This window comes from Coturnix japonica, chromosome 1 (genome assembly GCF_001577835.2).
Source record: "Coturnix japonica isolate 7356 chromosome 1, Coturnix japonica 2.1, whole genome shotgun sequence".
NCBI lineage: Eukaryota > Metazoa > Chordata > Aves > Galliformes > Phasianidae > Coturnix > Coturnix japonica.
This window is the reverse complement of record NC_029516.1, coordinates 151,900,340-151,908,189: the sequence shown is the minus strand read 5'-3', so window position 1 is coordinate 151,908,189 and position 7,850 is coordinate 151,900,340. Positions and strand designations below refer to the sequence as shown.

Below are 7,850 nucleotides of genomic sequence, written 5' to 3'. Positions count from 1 at the left end.
ACCTAGCAGTCTGTAAGACAGGGCTAGCTAGACTGTATCTATTGCTGTCCTCTGGAAGGGAGGACCCCTGGGCACAGAATAGGATGCATTTCATCTGCACTGCGAAACTCTCCAGGGGAGGGTGATCACATCCAAAATGCTTGAGAGGAATGGTCAGTGTCCCAGGCTGACTCCCATACTGAGGACTGTTTGACATTGGTGGTCAGGATGGGCTGAAAATGAGCCTGGAGGGATCCTGGTAATTTAGCAATATAGATGACTGAGTCCCAGTGCCCAGAAATGCTCCCCTGTATTGTTCAGATTATTAGCACATGCTTTGCCTTTGGGATCTCATCACCATGGGGATTAGTTGGTGTTTGTACCGCTGCAATGTGCTAATTGCTGCTTTTAAGAACATGGTCTTCTGAATATTGTTGCAGGAGACAAGACAAAAAGAGCAGTAACTTTCAGAAGTGTGAATGCATTAAAGGCAAGGACACTCATATCATCAGTGGAAGTAAGACATCATTTCAACATGTATCTAATACAGCACTACAGAAACCACAATGATTAAGAGAGCATTAAAAGGACAATTTAATTGCCTGACAACCCTAACACTGGATGTGTACCTCTTGTCTTTGAGTGGCATTTGTCATACAGTCTCGTAGCATGGATATGTAGTGAAAAACTGGAAGGGGGACAGAATTAAACCAGCAGTGAGATAGGCATTGCCACTGCAGGTTAGCCAAATTCCCTTTGCAGCCTGGTACGTCATCTCTGGCAGTTGTTAGCACAGATTCTTTAAAGAAAGGTGCAAAATCCCACGTAGTGTGTAATTATGCAAAGTCCTGCCTGTAGAACAGTTTCTTCTTTACTTCCGGAGGTGCATTATGTCTCAGAGTGTGACAGTTTATCCCAGTTTGCATGACTCTTGCATTTTTATTCCAGCTTGCGTAAGAGTATTTATGATGATTCATACACATTATTTGGGGCTGTTTTTAGCATTTGTGGAGGAATTGTTAACTGCTCCTTCTTATTCCCTTGATTTTTGTCTCTGGTGTTATTATGGGGCTAGTGACAAAAGAGGCAGAGGCAGGAGCATTAGCAGCATCTTACAACACGTTTACATTTCTGCATTTTTTTCCTGACTTAAGCAAATCAGTACCTTCCAAAGGAAATACCAGGCATTAGCAAGCCCTGTCTTGCCTTTTAAATTTATCATAGAATCACAGATTCATGGGATGGTTTGGAATGGAAGGAACCTTTAAGACCATTCAGTTCCAATCACCCTGCCACAGGACAGGAATATTTTCCACTAAGTTAGACTGCCCAGGGTCACATCCAACAAGGTCTTGAACACCTATAGGGTTGATGCACCTACAGCTTCTCAGGGCAACCTGTGCCAGTGCCTCACCATGCTCATAGGGAAAAACTTCTTCCTTAGATCTAATCTGAATTACTTCTTGTCCTCTTACTGCATTTTCTGATAAATAGTCCCCTTCCAACTTCCTTGTAGGCTCCCCTTTAGGTACTGAAAGGTCACAGTGAGGTCTCCCTTGAGCCTTCTCTGTGCTGAACAAACACAGCTCTCTCCGCCTGTCTTCATAGCAGTGGTGATCCAAAACTGATAATCTTTGTGGCCCTCCTCTGGACACACTGCAACAGCTTCACATTCTTCCTGTACTGAGTGCCTCAGACCTGAATGCAGTATTCCAGATGAGGCCTCATGAAAGCAGAGCAGAGTAGGACTGTCATCTCCCTCACCCTGCTGGCCACCTCTCTCCTGATGCAGCTCAGGATACAGTTGGCCTTCTGGGCTGCAAATGCTGGTTCATGAACAGCTTTTTGTCCCTCAGGATCCCCAAGTCCTTTTAATTAGGGATGCTCTCAATGAGTCCTCTCAAACTATTCTTATATCTGGGATTGCCTTGACCCAAGTGCAACACTTGGAAGTCAAGGGGGTTGCAAACACTGCTGGCTCACGGTGAGTTTCTCATTCACCAGCATCCCCAAGTTCTGTTCAGGGCTGCTCTCGACTGGTTCTCTGCCCAGCCTGTATTTGGGCTTACAGGTTAATTCAAGCTTTTTTTCTGTGCTGTGTCATGACACCTCCTGACTTTGTGTCAAGTATGAGGATCAGATGGGAGGTCTAGTGACTTTGCAGTGACTGGAAGTTTCTCTTCAGAAAGCTAAGCTCACCTGCTACCTCCAGCTGTGAGCTTCCAACCTATCGCTTGACAGTTTTGAGGTCTCTCCTGCACTGTGGGTGGGTTGACTAATGATGTTCCTCTGATCCTGCCATCTCTTCTTACCCAAAGAGCCACATTGCTCTCGGGACCCCTTGATGTGGTCCCATCAATCCATCATCATGTAATATGTTGTGAGCCTTGACACACCCCACCATGACAGCTTCCTCACTGAGACTGTAGACCTTGCGAGCTTGGGCCTGTGAGGAAGGAAGAAATACTTTATGAGTTGTCACCCTCAAGAGCTTTACACTTCAAGATGTAAATGTAGGAGGATATTGTTCAGAGGTCTTCCAGTTTGCTGTACAACCTTGCAAATTCAGGTGCAGAAACCAAAATCTTGAATTTCTCTATTTGACTATGAGGAAATGATTATAGTAAAATGCTGACATCTGCAAAACCTTCCATATAATTTTCACAGTTAGGGAATAGCAAACACAAAGACCCTCAGCTCGAAGCTGTCACAAGAACTGAGCTTCCATTTACCATCATGTGCTTTGCTCTTGTTGATGCCAGTAAACTCCAAGCAAGTTGTCTGAAATAGCAAGTCCATGTGTTGCATAAGTATAAATGACATGTTTTTATGAAGAGGTCCAACACACTGGCTACATCAGGAGGGGAAATAAGTGGAAAAGATGATGAGAATGTATTTCTTAGCTGGCGCATAGCAGAGGGAAAGTCCAACTCCTAATGTATTGTGGAACTATCTGGTAAAAACTTATGCATGCTTTTGGACTCCATTTCATCTGCAGATTAGAATCACTGAAGTTGCCACAGGAGAGGCCAAGCACATTAGTGAAATAACACAAGTACTCCACCCTTGGAAGATCTGTAAATACAGCACTCCAAAACCATCTGTCAGCCCTCCAAAACCACTGCAGGAAAGGTAAATATTACTAACAGCTACTAAGATCTAGAATGAGCAAACTGGGATTTCTCCTGGGTGATGGCTAGTACTTAGACTAAGGTCATCTCAGCAGCTCCTTCTTCTGTGACCAAAGTGAAGAGATGGTGGATAAGAAATAAGAAAAACTAAGCCAACTCCAAACACAAGAGTCATCACCGAAAACTTAGGAGTTTAAGCAAAATAATAACGAATTGTGCATTCACTGTCTTTGGCTCTGAATCTCTAGAGATAACCTGGACAACTTGTTAGGTAATTCTACTCCAGCTGAGAAAAACAGTTTCTCTTTTCCTCTTGACAAATTGTTTGTGCCTGGAAATTTGGATGCTGAGGGAACTGTAAATACTGAACCACCTAAAAATCCCTAGATCTTGTAAATTAAAAAGCAGTGGAGAGTAAGTTTGTAGACAGACATGAAGGAGATGAGGATATAAGAACTGCCTTTGACTGATCAGCCTTGTGAAACATTTCTTGTTCTCTTTCAGCCATTCTGTTCTCCTTAAGAAAGAGAACAGTTCAACATGACCTTGTTTAGTGAAGGAAATTTATGATGTGAGTCACTATATCACAGACTGGAGAGCATGGAGCATCTTGTTGAAGTACCCATATAGTTTTAGGATGCTTGCTCTGGTCAGACTGTTTTATGTCTAGGACTCTAACCTTTCCCCATTGAGGTTTTAGCACTGAAACTTGAGAATTTCTGCAAATTTACCAGGCCTAGACTGTCCCAGGATAAGAGGAGCCAGTGCTGAGCAAGAAGCCCATTACAACAGACGGTGCTGTCATGGTATCATCCTTAATCATCTGTAGTAACAAGGGACTGCTGAGGGCAGTGGCAAGTTGACTTTGCAGGCCTCCATGCACATCAGATATGCATCAGACCAGGAGACGAAAGGCCTGTCAGCATAACTTCTTCTTCCTTTCAGCCAGGACAGTTTTGCTGCATTGCAGACAAATGCTAAATCAGCCTCCTGAGCCAGACACAGCACTCAAGCTTTCAACAAAAGGCCTCAAAGTCCTCTTTGACCTCATCATGGCCAGAGATCTCATTGCTGCCTCTGCCAGGTATGAGCTAATTTTTGATAAACTGATTTTCAAAATGGCTTAGTCTTGATAATCTATATGTATTAGCTACACTTGTCTGTTATCTGCAAGTGTAATATTGTCTGCTATTTGTTTAACATAAATTGTCTCTGGGAGACACCCTGCCAGCAGACTCCATCACTGAAGTATCTGCGGAGTGTGCATTTGGGTGAAAGAAGTTAATTGTTTTATGTTAGTTGGTATGCTTAGGTAATATGCCCAAGGTATCCATCCAGACCTAATAAGAAAATTAGCATTCTCTCTTTTTCTCCAAACTCGTTTCTGTTCATCTGTGAAGTAGAAAGTACTTTTAAAAGAGGCAGTGAAAGAGCCCTGCTGATGTTAATGGGAGCTGTGTATTGCAGGCAAATTAGAGAGTGCACTTTACGTGGCGCATGACATAGAAAGTGTCACTGCTTGTCCTGGCACTTACTAGTGTGCAACAGCTGAAAGCTGACTTTCCATGCACCAGGAGTCATCGCTTAATGAAAAACTTTCAGCATCAAACTGCACATTAGTTTTTATGGGAAGGTACCAACACACATGCAATGTCACACTCATTTTTAAAAAGGGTAGAAAGGATGACCCAGGGAACAACTAACCTGTCAGCCTCACCTCAGTGCTGGGAAATATCACAGAGCAGATCCTTCTGGAAGCTGTGCCAAAGCAAAAGAAATTAAGGGAGAATAATATGGGATAACCAGCATGACTTCACAAAGCGTAGGCCCTGCCCGACCAAACTTGTCCCTTTTTATGGCGTAACTGCATCAGCAGACAAGGGAAGAGCACTGATGTTATCCATCCGGGCTTCAGTAAGGCCTGGTGGATGGCAAACTGGACATGAGCTGGCAATGTGTCCTTGCAGCCCAGAAATCAAACCCTATCCTAGGCTGCTTCCAAAGTGTTGGCAGCAGGGTGAAGGAGGTGATTCTGCCCCTCATCTCTGTGTTGTCAGATGCCCTTATAAAAAGTCCCTCCCCAGCTTTCCTGTTGGCCCCCTTCAGGTACTGGAAGGCTGCTATAAGGTCCTCCTGGAGCTTTCTCTTCTCCAGGCTCAAGATCCCCAACTTTCTCAGCCTGTCCTCACAGTAGAGGTGCTCCATCCTTCTGATCATCTTTGTGGCCCTCTTCTGGACCTGCTCCAACAGCTCCATGTCCTTCTCATTTATGGAGCCCCAGAATTGGACACAGTACTCCAGATGGGGTCTCACAGGAGCAGAGTAGAAGGACAGAATCACCTTCCCCAACTCACTGGTCACACTTGTTTTGGTGCAATCCATGATACAGTTGGCCTTCTGGGCTGCAAATACACATTGCCAGCTCATGTTGAGTCTTTCATCAATTGACACCCCCAAATCCTTCTCCTCAGGGCTGCTCTCAAGCCATTCTCCACCCAGCCTCTATCTGCACTTGGAAATGCCCCTAGATGCAGGATCTTGCACTTGGTCCTGTTGAACTTCACAAGGTTGGCATGGGCCCACCTCTCATGTAACATCTCTGTGTTTATTTCCCACTAATAGCCCTTGATCCTGAGTCACAACAGAAAGGGACAGGATTAGGTTATTTGGGCTGTCTCTGTTTGAACAAGTATTTTTGCCTGCCTTTTTGATCATTATGGCCAACCATGTGTATATGCGCACCTTGCACGGGTGTGCACATCCTTGGTCTCATTCCAGTATGGACCTGGAAATGCATAGCTATGTCATCCTTGTCTCGCTCCATCATGTTCCTAGATTTGTCAGCCCCTAAATCAGATTACTTACAGAGAAATGGCTTGTTTTGGTTTTACTTTCATTGATAAACTTTGTTGAGAAAATACATAATCAATGCTAATAAAAAGGAGCATTTAGACAGACTGAGTTTCACTGAAAAACAAAGGTGTGACTGCGCTAGGCTTAAGAACCCAGATTGGCTCTGCCACTGGCATTGCTGCTGTAGCTTGGACTACAGTATGATTTAATAAACACATAAATCATCCAGGGCCAGAGCAGTTCTTGAAAACTCACTGAGGTCCTATGGTCACAGCAACCTGCAGGGCACTGAAATGTGGCCCCACCGTCTGTGGCCACATCTCCAGATGACAGGCAATGAGAGAGAAGAAGGGGCCGAGGACAGAACACTGTGATAGAAAAGCCAGAGATGAGAGACTGCTTTACTCATCCATACACAGGGCAGGCAGTGTCCCAGCAGCTCTTTGAGCCTCTTTCTCCACTTGAATCTACAAAATGAATACGAAGAAATAATTTAACAATAGGGCTCTGTGTGACTCAAGCCACAATACTATGTGTGTCACAAACGAAAAAGCTTTTGTTTCTGTTTAGCGGGTATCCACAAATCACAGTGGCCACAAAGATTTTTACCAACATTTGCACCATCTTTGACAGTCCGCAGATGTCCCCCACTACCAGTTAATTTCCAGTCTGAGCTGGTTTAGCAAGGAGACATTGCATAGTCTCTTCTACCTTGCATATCATTGTTCCTTTAAAAAAAAAAAATAAAAAAATTAAATAATAATAGAAAGTTTTGTGCAGAAAGGGAGTGAAATGGTGCTACTGGGAATTGGTAATATTGCCAACTGGCTCAGTGGTATTTTTGCAGCCAGATACAATGACTCTAAAAGGAACAAAGCAAAAACACCCTAATATTTCCTCCACCGCCCTGTTGTCCCAAATGGCTGAGTCTAATCTATATAATAAGGAGTATCACTTTCAGTCCAAGGAATTATTCGAACGTGATGTGCTAAGGAGTGTACTGAAGACAGTGAATAACCACCCTTCTCCCACTGAGCTGTTCACTGATTTTATCATTCGATTACTGCACTGTGTTTTTTTGGACCACCAGGCTGATCGATCCCATCCAGCTACACTACACCTAAATGACTTTCAGTCTCTTAAATTAAATGTCTCCTCAATTCAGAAATCACTTATTTCACTAGAAGTGGGGCCTCTTCTGGCAGGCACCTGACATAGACTGTGTCCCTCAGCGTGCAACGCTGCTTTCATTTCTTTGCAGGTCATAGATTTTAAGAAGGGGACTCACCACGAGCCTTCAAGCCAATGTCATTTTTGCATGGACCACAGGACTTGCTGACATCAGTTCCTGCTTCAAGTCCAAAGACAATGGCTGGAATAAAATAGATCATTTTGGAAACATTTCCAGTATACACATTTTTAACCCAGTATTAGTTGCTCAAGTGATTGTTTTTATTTCCATTTTTAATTAATTTTAATTAAAGATTTATTTCCAACTGCAGTCATTTTGTGTCTCTTTGTCTGCCACATTAAAACAGCATATACAGGCAGCTGTTAACTTAAAGAAGTCTACAGGTTGTAATCAAGCCAAATCCTGCTTTGATGGTCCCTTTAGACCTTTCTCTACCAGGGACATTTCCCAGCCCAGAATGTTCTTGAGCTGTATTTCTGAATAATCTCATGAACATCAACGCCCTTTCTCCCTCAGCTCTCTCTCCTGCTATGCACACAAACATATACACACCAGAAATGTCATTAAACAATGAGTGTATCCATTCCGCAAGCATATTCAGAGACCACACGTTGCTTATCATCAGTGCATCTGGCATGTGCCCATTCAGTCTATATTACTCTTGTTGCCTGATTCAAATCTTGTGCAGTACCAAG

The 7,850-nt window shown here is 43.6% G+C and overlaps 1 long non-coding RNA gene across 1 annotated transcript; it reads left to right on the top strand.

The window, feature by feature from the left end:
* Positions 1 to 2,982: 2,982 nt before the first annotated feature.
* On the top strand, positions 2,983 to 7,444 carry LOC116653554. Its single transcript, XR_004307667.1, has 3 exons — positions 2,983 to 3,111; positions 4,056 to 4,194; positions 7,225 to 7,444. It is a non-coding gene; the product is annotated as an uncharacterized LOC116653554 (long non-coding RNA).
* The last annotated feature ends 406 nt before the right edge of the window (positions 7,445 to 7,850 follow it).